This window comes from Diuraphis noxia, unplaced genomic scaffold (assembly GCF_037042655.1).
Source record: "Diuraphis noxia isolate RWA-SAM2 unplaced genomic scaffold, SU_Dnox_SAM2 contig0002, whole genome shotgun sequence".
NCBI lineage: Eukaryota > Metazoa > Arthropoda > Insecta > Hemiptera > Aphididae > Diuraphis > Diuraphis noxia.
The window spans coordinates 77,290,284-77,305,980 of record NW_028301712.1 but is presented as its reverse complement, the minus strand read 5'-3'; the positions used below and the strand labels follow the sequence as shown (position 1 = coordinate 77,305,980).

Below are 15,697 nucleotides of genomic sequence, written 5' to 3'. Positions count from 1 at the left end.
TACATTATAGTTATATATTACACTCAATCAGTGCGCGCCCCGCCCGATCGAATTTTCTTATTTGTTTTTATGTATGCCGATAAAAATGCCTCTGTGAATAGTCTGAAAACACATGTGTAACGGATTAAAACGATCGAGTCTTGTATAGAGTGACCTCGGTCGTTGTCGTCTTCGGTAGCGGGGCTGGCGAGGCTAAAAGATTTTTCTACTCTAATACGATCAAAAATTACATATGTTCGGATGGGCTTCAATATGGCACTTTGTTGATAATCTTCTTTTACGATCCTGAACCCCTCCGCGTGGGAAAAACCGTATGCTCATTCCGAAAATAATGCGATTATTGCGATTTATTCGTTATCGGACCGGCACCTTAATATATTTCTCTAGGAAAACCTCCCTAGACAAAGGAGCCTCGTTCCCGAGAGAGGAAACCATTGACTTCCCTTATCTCTGCTCGTTTCGATGGATAATGTTTGATCAACTTTCTATATAATAGTTTAATATCGCATCACAACTGCATTGTATACCATGTTATTTATATATATATGGTTGGTATATATAAGATCAACACAGATTAGTATGGCATTATTTCCTCACATTTATAAAATACCATATCTTTTATGATATAAATGATGTATTATTATTTTATACCTATAATTCGATTGTTTGAAAATCTCGCCCAAACCGCAATAAGCAAACATTAGTACGAGTGTGTTGGTATCAAAGAATATTTTAATTTTGAACTTCCCCGGAGATACACGTGACCGTCGACGAAAGAGGTCAACTAGCCGTCAAAAGTGACGCATTTCCCGAAAAAAAAATTAATTAACGTCCATCGCCGTCTCGCAGAGCAACTATGCACCGCGACCGCCTGCGCTGCTATATATACCGCCGCCGATAAATCCTATCGATTATATGTACATATTGTACATATACGAGTATGTATATAATATATATATATAAGTTTTGAAACTCTATTTTGGCACTTCTTATTTCGGACGCAGTGCTTAAGTATACATTCGAAACGATGCAGATCCGTCGTGTACGCTCTTATATATACGTATACTACAGCAAATACTCGCTGTATAAAGGGTTTTGGAAACTTTGTAGGAAACAAGTTTTATGGTTCAGCGCCTCGCAAGTTAGTAAGTAAAGACGTAATACTGCGGGCGCGCTTGCTATATGATTAAATAAAACGCCGTCCGGGCCGGAACCAACTCTGAGGAGTGGACGATTTGACCGGTATAATTTAACATTATATTCTATATATTTGTATACTGTAATAGTCGAACTATGATGGTTATGGTAAAAGTTCTAAAATTAAACATTATACATTTATGCTTGTTGCGGCGGCCAGCTCCTGCAGCGTGTATGTATATTCAAATAGGTATATTATATATGTTTGCTGTATGCGATAAAGCGATTGCGGAAACACGATGGGAAATACTCGACGACGGCGTGATGCGACATAACACATATTATTATAATAATATTAATATAATACAATAATATATCATTGTCGACTGTCGTGTGTTATTTTATATAATTCCGATTCGCAAACGCCCCTTTCTTCTAAATGCATGCGCCTTCCGCCACGTGTATCCTACGGAAACGGCTATTGGACGTTTATCGGTCCCTCTCGGGTCCGGGGTTGTAATACTATGTACATTTTAAACATATATTTATTATATTAACGTCATTCCGTGTTAAAGTCGTGTTATAACCACGTTGTTTCAGCCCTCCTTGGATCTCACGCAAGATTGGATTGAGTTATTATATGTTAAAGTTACCGTTTATATGTGTGTACCTATAGGCACCGCCGCACGTCATAATATATACTATATAGTTTAAACTTTTATTTATACTTATATGTATATTATATACTTATAATTCAATGCGTACAGGGTAGCCCACGACCAGTTCCGATTTCCCCGCCTTGTTTATACACGATTAAATGAGAAAACGCGGTGGGCCTGTGTAATTTATGCACACGCGTGGACACGTACATTTTGTTTTTATTATTTTCCCTATGCACGCTCATTTTTTTCCTGGCGACGCACGCCTATATAATAATTTGACTACATGCGTTTTATCGTAATAATGTTATTTCATGTACATTTTACATATTTTGTACTTCGTTCTGCCAACATCACCTTTTATCGGATATAATATATAGGTATATATTATAATATATTACGCGTGCATATACCAACCGTAAGCCTCAAGTCATCTGTTCTCTGTGGTATATAAGGTATCCCTTTAAAGTATATATTATTGTTATCGATTATCTGACGCGTGGAAGTATATCGGATTTTCAAGGCTCTGCAGTAGAAAAGTTATTGAATTTTATTTCAATGTAACATTACTATTAAAGATGTATATCTGTCATTAGTCTTCTGCAAACTTTGAGAAATTAAGTTCAATAAAATGTACAAATTAGCTATAAATAAGCTATTCTATCAGTTGAATACGAATTGTTTTTTGTTATTCTTGACTGATGTTTGTCTTCGACTATTTCATATACTCAAAAACGTTGACTAGCGTAGGTATAATCAAGATGAACCGGCATCTGAAGTTATATACTTTTTCAATGGATGTTTTTTAATACGCATCATTTTAAAATTCTGAGCAAATCTTAATCAATAAGAATAACTGTAATGTTATATTATTTGCAGTTCCGAAATCGCTTTATCTTGATCAAACAAATTACCTCGATTCGATAATGGTTTTAATTAATTTTATTGTACGATCGGCCTACAAATTTATTCCTCTCTGTAAAGTTCGACCAGTCGATCGCGATGGACTGCAGATTGGCATCTCCGCCTGTTCTAGGGCGTAATATATTGTTGTATATATACTATATATACCGGTATCCTCGTCCGACCGGAATACCTCCGCAGTAAATCTTCATCGGATATTAGATAGTATAGATAGCTATATACACTCATCGCCGTCATAAAGTCTCAAGTCAGTTCCTATAGTTTCCTACATATCACAATATTATATTATTATTTCCGCATGCGCGTGGCGATCAGTCGGCCGGGAGTGAAAACGAATATCGGATTTTCGAGGGAGTCATATTGTTGTATCCGCGAGTAAGAAGGGATAGGTTGTACGAACATACCACATATATGTATATCGTTATTATTATATTTGGTGTCTGGAGGGAGAGTAATCCGATCGGTAAAATGGTGGTGCGATCGTCGCGTATGCATAATAATAATAATATAATATCGCGGGTGGCGTCTGCTGGACGGGAAGCCGTATACGGATTTTGTTTCGGACACATATTATATTATTATTGTATGTATAATATATACCTATTCGGCGTGCGTGCGTGCGTGCGTACTTGTGTGGCGGCGTCCGTCTATCCGTCACCGTCCGTTCGCACGCGGGCAAGCGGCATATCGCCGCTGCCGGAGGCAGTGTACAAAGTAGGCGTGTCCGGCGAGTCCAATTAAAAGCGTCGTCTCTTGCTCCGGGTGTGTGTATATATATATTATATAAGTAAACGTGCTTGGAATTCTTCGCGTGCGATGTGTGCAAAGTACCCGCAGTCGTCGGTCCCGCACTTCTCGTGATATCACTACATATAATATGTGATATTAAGATGTATATATCGTATTGCCGTTCGGGGGGGTTTCAAGTAAAATCGCCGCACGGCTCGCGCAATAGTGTCTTATTGCATAACGCCTTGAACCTCCCGTTCCGAAAGAAAAATAATACCGACTTTCGCCATGATATTGCACTATGATTTTATTACACGAGCAATAAATAACAATTATTATTGTGCGCTTTTCGTGGAGGCGTATCCCGCGAAAAAAAGACCTTGTGTCTTATATTTATATGATGGATAGGTGTATTATGGCCGCGCATAAGTACATTTCCTATTTTACCGCCGAACGGATCCAAAGTAGAAAAAAAATCAAAACTCCTGTTAACGAAACCCTCTCCTTTTATACCAATAAATTTTATTATTTTCCAAAAATAATATTTTTACAAAAGTTTTAAATACGCGTCAATAATATGTAGGTACACATTGCCTACCGCGAAAAATTAAATAATATAAGTGTTATATAGCCAAATCGACGCCACAAAGAACCTCAGAATTTTAGTAGGTATATAGATATTTTACCAACATAGGCATTTCAGTGTACTTAGTTTTACATAAATTTATTATCATAATATATACATCCAATTATAATGATAACGTTTAACATGTATAAATAGTGGTTTTTCTTTTTCATTACCTATGGTTTAAAAAATATTATTATCACAATAATATCATTTAATATATTATTCCAACAACTTTTAAAAACATAGTGAAAATACATTGTGATCTGCTGCAGCATAAAACTATAAAATGTGTCATGGCTGTACCACATCTGAAAAAGTTTATGTTCATCAATACAATATTTTTTTTTTAAATAACAATACATTTAAAAATAGTTAAAAGATATTCAAATTTTACCACTATACATAAATAATAATTAATAGGTTTCAGTAATAGGGTAATGAACCTCGAATAATATACATACAAATTAGAAATAATTATTTTGTATTTTCTAGTGGTTGGGAGTAACACGCTAATTGCAGCATTTTAGTGTCACTTCTCATTATAGAGTATACACAATGTAATAATTAGTGACATACTAAAGCAGTGAATTTATGTTCAAAATAATTTTAACTATCTTACTATATAATATAGAAAACGTAAATAATATTATATTATAATAAGTGATGACTATTATAGGTATAATATGATATTTTAACGATAATAGAGACTGTATATTTCGGTTTATATATTTTAATCTTAAAAATTAGCAGCGCATATCCAACCGCTGGTATTTTGGCAACTATCAGAATTTTGATCACCGACAAGTGAAAACAAATTTATACCACTAAATAATTTTGTATGATGCATGTACTACGCACGTTTGGTTGGCTTTAATGAAAGTATTTATTTAAATTATTTTTTTAGAATGATAATTTTTTCTAGTTTTTCACTTGCATGCCCTACAAACGTGGATCCCTATAAATGTTACATCTTTTGTCGCATTGTATGTATGTGGTATAGGACTTATACGGTGCGTTTATCGTCGTTGTCTATAGGTCTAGGTAACACCTACATTATGTAATTTTATGTGTGCAGAGTGTGCAAATAACGAATTATTACTTCGATTAACAATATAACGCGGACACGTGCAAGTGTACCGATGAGACGAGCGTAGTAAATTGCATCCTATATAGGTAGTAGAAGGTACACAATAACCGTCAATTACGACCGTCAATGCCGATATGCGTTTTATTCTAATGTCAATTACAATGCGTTTCCCTAACACTTGTGCGGCGCACGTTGCATAATATGTATATTATTATTATTAGATGCACCGCAGAGTCCGCACGCAGTCACCACCTCGGATGTATTCAGTGACAGTTATTACGATATTTTAAATTACATGACGATAAAACGATAATACTCGATGTGTATAATAGCCCATGCCTTCGTCATCAGTACCTATATATGATATATACAATAATATATTACATTTATACAATATTATAATATGCGCTCCACTCATGATTGCTAATAATCATATGATATATGTATACTTTTATACCATCCATTGCATGGCAGAGTACTCGAATTGTATACCTTAACGAACTCGATGAAAACCATGGCCTCGCGTGTGGTCGTCCTCTGTAGTATAGATGAGTGCAGTGGATTTCGGATGAAAACTTTAATTTATATTTTATATAATATAATATAATGTCGCCGGACCCATCACATAGCTGACCGAGTATGTAATATACAATGCGAGTTTATAAAAAATATAATAATATACAAATCGTTGTAGTCGTAGTGCTTTGTCCTGAGCCTGAGTCATAAAATACGGCGGCTGATCGGCGTCACAGATCATGTTGATTAAGAAAACGTGTGGTTTTCACACGGTTTAAAAAAAAAATCGCTTCGTATACGATGCTGTTATTATATGAATTACTAAATAATGAGCATTCGTGTCGTTTATATTATATTCGTTTCGGTGACGACTTTACATGATGCATACATATTATTATATAAAACTTTTGATAAATCATATAGTTATTCTTATACTCCATACCAATTACCAGTGCATGATCGTTGTTTGATTACAATATTTAAATAATATAAACTTAATAATATAATATAAATACCTACGCGCTTTTATGTGTATTTTCCTAAAATTTTATGTCTGCTAATATTAATTATTTACTTTATCTTAATATAATTTATATAGTATTTTTTCCGTTTGCGGGTTGTTTAATTTCTTCGCGATAAGAAAAAAAGTATAATTTAAAAAAAAGGATGTACCTACATAACTAGATATAGGTAGGTACCTAGATTGTTTTTTTTTTTTTTTTTTATTTAACACCATTTTTTAACTGCAGTCAACTTTATGGGGTCTGTCCAACATTTATTAAATGGTCGTATTTTAGTAATAAAATCGTTTAACGTTTGTGATTGTCCATTAATTTCGGACAAGTAATCGTTAAATTTATTGTTTTCTCATTGAAAACTATTAAAGTCACCCACGACCCCACCCCCTGTGGCTTTATTGCGAAGCCGCGAAGGTATCGCGTTATCAAAATATAACTTCCTGTATATATTATATTTACTGATTTCCTAGATAAGACTAAAGTTATTTAACTATAAAGCGCGTTAAATATAATTTACAGACAATATTTATATTGCTACAATAATGTACTTGAATACATAATTCTATGTTTTTATGTATATAATATTTAAGAAATTGAAAATAAAACTTTGCGTAATGTATTCCTGATTTATTATTATATTATACGTATTACCTATAGTATATTTTACTATATATTATGTATTAAAAAAAAAATCCAAATATGTATAATAGGTGAAAATGTAACAACAATAATAGGTTTCTAATCAAATAAAACAGGCTTTACAACTTGCATTTTGTTCGTATAATAATTATAATAACTGATGTAGGTACTCAGAAATAATGTTTATTCAATGTTTTTTTTTTCTATGAACATTTCATGCTAAATAAAGTAAAAAAATATTTGTCCTGAAAAATAGTACAAAATATTTATTAACCTATTTTTGTAGTCAATTAAATAAAAAACCTAAATTTTTTATATGATATTGTTTGATACGAGTACTATTGAAGTTTTTATAAATAATCATTATTATTTATTACTATTATTATTTTTATCTAATGAAGCAATATAATGTTTAGCATCCCTTAAATATTAATAATATTATATCATTAACCTCGTATTTTTGGTAGTTTAATATAATAATATATGTATACGTATATATAAAGAGCCATACAAAATGATCATTAAAAAAAAAAACATATTGGTACTATATAATTATATTTTTTATTTGATAGAGATTTATATACAACGAAAGAAAAAATTCCATATTTTTTTTTTTTTTGCTTTAAAACGTCGCACGGCAACGTTTATATTTCTAAAATTTAAGTATACTTTGCATAATCAATATAACCTTATCCTGGTTAATATAATAATATTATAAACGAAAATGACCGATTACACAATCATTACAATCCAAATATAATAACTTCTTCGGTACCTACCTGTGATTTATTATTATTGTTTTGTTTTTCGTAATTTCGTTACCTACATGTGATATATTATAATTTTATTTAATACACATTATATATATTGTATATTCTATCAAAACGTGCAGTATTACCATTACACTATTATACATTTATATGAACCTATATCTTGTTAGTTGTTATCAAACTTAAATATAAAAAAAGTCTTGCAATATGATGACAAGTAAATATACTTATTTCAAATGTTATAACTATCCAATTAAATCTAATAGGTATTGGATAAAAAACTATCACATATTGTATAGAATGTATACTTATAGTACGTATATTCACAATATATAGCACAACTAATTTCTACAATGTAGTCCCCTTAAATAATTCAATACAACGTTTCGAGGAAGAATTTTCTATGGTATACTGGATTTTATAAAAATTTTCACGCGTTTCGTTACGATATAATTTTGTTTTTCAATTTAAACTTTTATGTTAAAAAAACAATTGCTTTTCATAGTTTAGTTTATTAATAAATATTCTTTTTAATGTTCGAAAGACTGTCACGAAACTGAAATTGTGTCAAAAACAACATCGTCTACGTGTTTTTACGGTCATCTGTGCTGATTATAGTTTTTAAGCCGTTGTCGTTGCGGTAAAGATTAGTCAGCACTTTTAAGACAAGATTATACTGCAAATATTGTTTGTAGGATTTATTTGGACCGTGAGAATTTGTCACACCGGTGGTGGGCAAGATAAAACATTACTCCGCACACAAACACCTACACACACTGCGATGCGCACACACGTGCATATGTTTTGATAAAATATATTTTATATATATATATATATATTATATATACATATAATAATCGGAGATAAGAGAGAGGAATGGGAAGGATATAAGCTGCAGGATGCCCTACGTGGCATTTTGAAAATTGATTGGGTCGCCGCCGCCGTCGAACCGCTCACTCCGTTAAAGGTCAATTAAATCGGGCTTGACATTCCGGCCGATGGCAAAACGGAAATAACGTTCGTGGCCTAGGGAATTAGCATACACGACTACGATGTTTTTGCCTCATGTATGCATACACGCGCGTTATATTATTATAGGTACACACGACCATTATAATACGACGGTGTTTGTATTATAGGTATACACGCGCCTTTTGTGCGCCGCGTGTTCGATATTGTCGCCGCCACCATGAGTGCGAGTTTCTGTTACAGACTATATACAACAATATATAACATACGTGTGAGAGGTAAAGAATAACATTTATACATATACTTAAATAGTACACACTGTAACGGCGTCGGCGGCGGGTATACAAGTGAAGGGGTTGCTGATGACTGGGCATATTATACTGCAGGATCAGACTGCAGCAACGATACAAAGCGGGAGAGGTAGGACAAGGGGTAAACATATCGCGCGTGTGTGCGTAGTCTCGTTTCGAATTTACATGTACATAACATTATTATCCGGTGAATTATTACTATTACAAGTTCGGGTCACACCCAGAACGAAAATCGCACGCGTTTGGTCGTCTTTATTCTTACACATTTTTATATTATATTATATAGAATTTTTTTCATCGTCGTTCTTTTTATTTTTTTATTCCTATACGTCCACACTCACTCCATACTCATATTATACACCGTTTACGTGTATATCCTGTTCATCCAAATTTTCGCCCTAAGTAATTCGATTGTATATATTATAATAGCTATATTATACACCTATATATCTAACTTGAAAAAAAACACTTGCATTCCTAGAACAAACAACAGATATTCATCGAGGACTTATTATTATAGCTATTAATATTTTATTTTTTATTTTTTATCAGAGTTTAAATAATTTGTGTTTTTACACAGGCGGCAGCTCTGCCGAAACAATAATTTAATGTTTTAAATAAACAATTAATTAAAATTATGCGATATATTATAGTGTTGTCTGCAGAAGATATAGTATGCAGTATCCAGTGTATTTGTAATATTTTTATACGAGTGAGTAGGTAGGTATGCATTATTTGCTTTAGCTGCAAACAGTATTTTATGAGTTAACGATGATAATCATCATCACGCATTATCATAATGTTGATTGACGGTAGACTTGACATTGTCAATATATATAGAAAGCCAAATATGATAATTCGTTCATTTATATGTTAAATTTCTTCGTGATTATTATTATATACGGAGGGGAAAATGATCATAATAATCGTTTTATCCCCTTTCGAGTCGCGCTGTCTACACAACTGCGGTTGATATTTTTTTCATCGTTAAAGTTTTTGAATTATAAATATTTTCGTTACGAAATCGTCGCTATTACATATATACTTATAGTCAGCGGAGGCCGCGGCGTTGGTATACGCGTGAAATGTAGGTATATATAATATATATAATATACCGCAGTAACAGTAATCATAATAATGTATAGCGCTGCTAGGGCGCCGGCACCACCGAGAGCGAAGGATCGGTTAAATTAGAAAACTCGGACGTCTCCTCCGCAACCGTTTCCGGTTATTATAGCGCCAAGGTGGTTATATATTTGATCGAAATGGATTTTAGATCGAGCGATGGGTTTTTTTTTATATATATATACGGCCGATGGCGACGAATAATATAATATAATAATCCTAAAGAATGCATACAGAAAAGCCATGGCCTCAGCCGCACGCCGCTATCGCTGCAACAGCACAGACAAAGGATAGGTTGCGGTTTTCTGAATCATTTCACGGTACGGTGATGTCGTCGCCACGGCCGTCATCATCATAATCATCGTGTGTTGCACCGGTCTCCCTCAGGACGAAACGCATCATTTATAATTATTTTATTATATTATCGCTCGCTGTATAGTGCTGTACAGTGTACACTGTACATACACACAGCGTGCGCGCGTGCGTGTAGGAAAACCGTGAAAATAGGACGCGCGAACAATTATCATTTATATTCGTATTAAACTAGAAATCGCCGTGGCTCCTTTTATATTATATAGTCGAGTTTTAAAGTATCGTGCGATCTCGTCGATAGTCGGCAGTGGCCGTTTAATTTCATTAACAATTTCTTTTTCTCGGACCGAGTGGTGTGACTTTTCAATTGGAAACGTATTTTGACGAGTTCACGGGCCACACCTCGACATCGTCATCGTCGTCGTCAGTATAGTCGTTTGTTATTATTATTATTATTATTTTATCTAGGGAGGCCATATTAGGTACCGTATACGGTGTAGTGTATAGTGTACTAGATGTACACCATTATAATAATGTTATAAAGTATATGTGCGCTGCTCTCGTACTTTATAACATTGTTATATTGTGTGCGTCGCATAGAAGAGTGGAAAAAAAATAGACGTCGACGACGATTACACGACATAACAATGACGACGATGTAATAATACTCGCCGGGTTCGGAAGAGTGAAAAAAAATGACCACCGCGGCCGCCCAGATTATTATAATGACTCCTGCGGTCTCTCATCACCCACGAAAATAACGCGACGGAAATTTCTTTTTATAACAATTGGCGAACACAATGGCCGTCGTAAGATTCGTATAATAATACTATACGAGTATGTATATTATACACATACACTAGCGCGCGTGCGTTATTATATTGTGTTATAGTTATAATAATATTATTATTATGATCATACTCGGCAAACACAGTCGGGGCCGACAGGTCGCCCGACGTCGCTGTAATCATTTCCTTCCTTATATATAAAAATATGATGAGCGTTTTTTGCTCGTTTTGTAGTCGTTATTATTTATTTTTAACGTTCTTCGAGAATTCTATGTATGTATATTAGTTATAAATACCAACCTATATATAAGTATAATATAAATGCATTTAATTGTATTTATGCGCGTACGGTAAGTGCTGTTGCAGGTACTTATATAATATAATATTATGTATGTGTGTATACCGTCAGCGAAATATATATGTATAAAATAATAAATGACCGACAACGGTTTTTTTCTCCTCTGAAATAACGCCGATGAATTATATTTGTAAACTCACTTTAACACAATACGATACAATATTACGATATTTTCAGCACTAAAGACCGTCGTGGTGCCCCTTTATTTTTTATCTTCCGATATCTGCACGGTATGCGGCGTTTGATAATTAGTTTTCCTATTTGAATTTTAAGCTTCATATAAAATAATATAAATGTAATACATATTGTTATTTATTTTATGCGCATTGTATACGTTTATTTTAATACACAACAATAGCTGCAAAAATGACTGTACGATGTCATTAATTAAACATCATTTTCTACATTTTATTAAAGTAGAAAAAAAAATTCATAATATTTACGATTTTATTCTTCACAAAATATCGACGTGTTTGGATAATTCGATAGGATATTAAATATTCGCACAAATCACCGATAATATAATACGACGCCGTATTACAGACGCATCATCAGGCTATATATGATAATATATATATATACCTACAACCTACATCATATATAGGTAGTCAAATGGTTGCGATACGTCATATTACATATTTATGCGTTATATTATTATTATTATTATGTTGTTGGTGTCGTGCAGCTTTTCTTATACCTATACGTTTATACATATTATGACGTATGCGCGCGCGTGTCTATATGCAAATATTATTATAATAACATAAATATATATATACTACAATATATTGAAACGAAATCGTCGGCTCGTTAATTCCTCAGATTTATTAACGTAATATATGCCACAGTCGTATAATGATTTACGCATGATAACTATACAGTGCAGTACTACGGTGTACCTATATATAAATATATAACGCAGGGATGACGAAATTAGTACAAATCGAGTGCGCGCACGCAAATCCAAAATTAACGAGCCTGTTCGTGTCAGCAGTCATCGTGATTGTTGACAAGGGTACAGGCGATGGTACTTTTCTGCGCAGGCATCATAAACGGGGCGTATATACCTGTGATGTGTATATACGTATATGGTATATAGTATATACTATATGCATATTATATGAAATGTACGTGCAACAATACGATCGAATAACGAGCAGAAACAAAATTTTGGTCGCCGCTGCCACTTGTCAATTTTCTGGCGAAACGATAAACCGTCACGCGACGACCGGATCCATCGGATTTCCCATTGTACACCGTGCCTATATAATATATAGTATATAGTATATATATTATTACATCGTAAAATAATAACAATACCACACGGCTATGTAGGCGGTAGTGCTGCAGTTTCTACTGTACAGCCGGGTCATCCCCAAAGGATTACACGTCGATATTTTTCCCCGTACCAGAGAAAACCAAGTGTGTACGTGTTTTCGTCGTCGTTGTTTTCCTTTGATCGTCGCTCTGCTGCAGCATCGTGCGTGTGTGCGTGCGTGTGTTTGTGTGCGTACCCCCGAGGGAGTTCATTAATAATAATGCGTCGGATATGTGTATAAGGGAAATTAAACCTCTGCTCGTACGCACATATAATATCGAATTCGCCCAAGTTTTTATGACCGGCCACGATATTTATGACGTACGCCACCACCGCGGCGTCGGTCAACTTTTACGACCGACCGCCGATATAACGATGCGCCTCCTCCGCCGCTTCCTCCGATGATACATGATAACATAAACCACAGAGTATATTATATTGTGCACGCACGTATAAATATTATACATATTATGCCCCACCGAACAGCCTCACCCACACACGCTATTTGCTTAACGCACGAACAGAAAACTTACAGACGAAACAAGGTAAAAATATAAATTTCTATATTGCAGCGTGTTCTGTACGAATATGCTCAACACTGTTCGCATAAAATTATAATAATAATTTATTGTCATGGTGGTGTGTAACGCGTTTTTAAATCGTATATGGATAAACTGTAGTACAATTTAGGGTCTCATTTATCCCTGCAGTATATCTGCCTGTGTTCATCGTAGATCGTAGATGAACTTCGAAATATATTCAAATATCGTAAAATTCATAGTATATAGCTACTGTAGATATTACATCATATATAGTGTTCGTTGTGGGATGCCACGAGAAAAATTAAGGGACGAGAAAGATGTTAAGTCGGTGACGGCTGCAGATATATAGGTACACTGCTGCCTCACGTGTTAAACGTCGATGTATATATGAATATATTTACACATTCCAACTATAATATTTATATACATAATACATATATATATATATATATATATGTGTGTGTGTGTGTGTGTGTGTGTGTGTGTGTGTGTATGCATATATCACCATGTGAATTTCACGTCTCTAGATGGTGGGTTCCAACAGTGGATCGTGGATGTGTGTGTGTTTGTGTGTATGTGTATATGTGTGCAACAACGACAATATGTGTAATATCTGCATATACAACAAGGCATACATATAATATGTAAAGTACAATCTAACCGTCTGATGGTGTATCCGTTTTTGATCGCACAATAATTCCTAGCCCTTGCTACGCTTATACATATACATTATACACAGTAAATGCTTACATAATATAGAGGTTTACATATAGCTCGTTTTAACGTTTCAATGTTTAAAATTCATTTTCGCGACCGCCAGAGTGGTTCTACATGCAAAAGTATATAATATTTTATATAAAATTATTATACCGTTGCAGTGCGTTGTCGGCTGGTATTCGACGATATTTGCGACTGCTATAGGTACCCCGAAACTAACTATTATATTATTTCATTGAAAATTCACAAATGTGCGCATGCATAATATAATATATTACACATAGGTACTCGTGTATTAAAATACTAGACGTGTGTGGTAGCCGTCTAGGTAATACTATTTTCGAGTTCGTATAAACTTACTCGCGGAGAGCCGGATACGTTATTAAACGTGCAGTTGCCTGTTTTAGGTCATCATTAATTCTTAATATAATATATTATGATAACGTTTCGACGCCAGCATGGTTGCATAGGTACGATATCATTGTATAAATAATTATAATATTACATAGGTACATAACATACATATATAGTCGGTTATCGGGTACCTAACTGAACTATATAATATTAATTAGACGAGTAAAAGTTTGTCTTCTGCGCTCTCGCACTTTTGCTTTTGTCTAGGCATATGTGTTGTACAATATAACTTTTGCACTTGATTATAACTAAACTTTTGATGTACAACTCTACGCACCGGGAGCGTACGGTGTTATAGCGTATATTATTGCATACAAAACATATCACATATAATATATATGTTAAGTCGTTTATTGACGTAGAGCCCGATGGTATCCCACAAAACGTCAGTTCTCTACACATATACCTACATTAATATATATATATATTCGATATTATATATAGGTTAAAAGAAATTAGGAAGTTAATACATCTACAAATGTACATATTTATATAAATATTAAAAAGTGACTTTGAATTGGACGGCAAAAGTATTTTTAGCCATCTTTTATATTGCGCTGCAGCTGAATTTTAAAACGAGTATGACTATTACGCAGCTACCACGACGTATCACGTGACATTTGGCGAGTGAAAACGATTTCGTGCAAAAAATCGCGAGCCGTTCGTTTCGCTGGCGAGTTTACGTGATTGTTGTGGACAAAAAGAAAAACTGATAAAACGGAAAAGATTGAAGGGGTCGGGAATGGATGAGAAAAAAACCAGAGGTCATAAATATAAGGATCGGGTGAAAGCTCGCTGACCCATGCTTGGCCCACGAGTTTCGGATTACTATATAAATGCGACGGTGAAGTAACATATATATATATTTATATATATGTATTATAGTTGCTACGCTGAGAGGAGAGAACATTATTGCACGTTATATATATATTATATATAACCAGAAGCGGTAGCAGAGCCAAAACTTTTGAGCAATAATTAATCGGGTTGGCCGCAGCAGCAAACTTATACTGGCGTTAGTACTGCGCGGGGAAACTTCTCTGCAACATTACAGGTCAGCGGCGGCGGTGTGCGGTCGATCTCCTCCTCTCCCTCTCCCGCCGTCATTTACTCGTCAAGAACATTCTTTTAAATATCAGTTGAGAAGTCTTTTTTTCATCATTTTGTATTTGGTTTTTTTTTTTTTTGTTCGTCTTTTGTCACTGTCGGACCTCCGCGCTGACGGCATATCTGGTT

The 15,697-nt window shown here is 34.3% G+C and overlaps 1 protein-coding gene across 8 annotated transcripts in view; it reads left to right on the top strand.

The window, feature by feature from the left end:
* The window catches only part of Eph (Eph receptor tyrosine kinase), a 128,776-nt gene that overhangs the window by 78,935 nt on the left and 34,144 nt on the right, over nt 1-15,697 (top strand). The window lies entirely within an intron of this gene.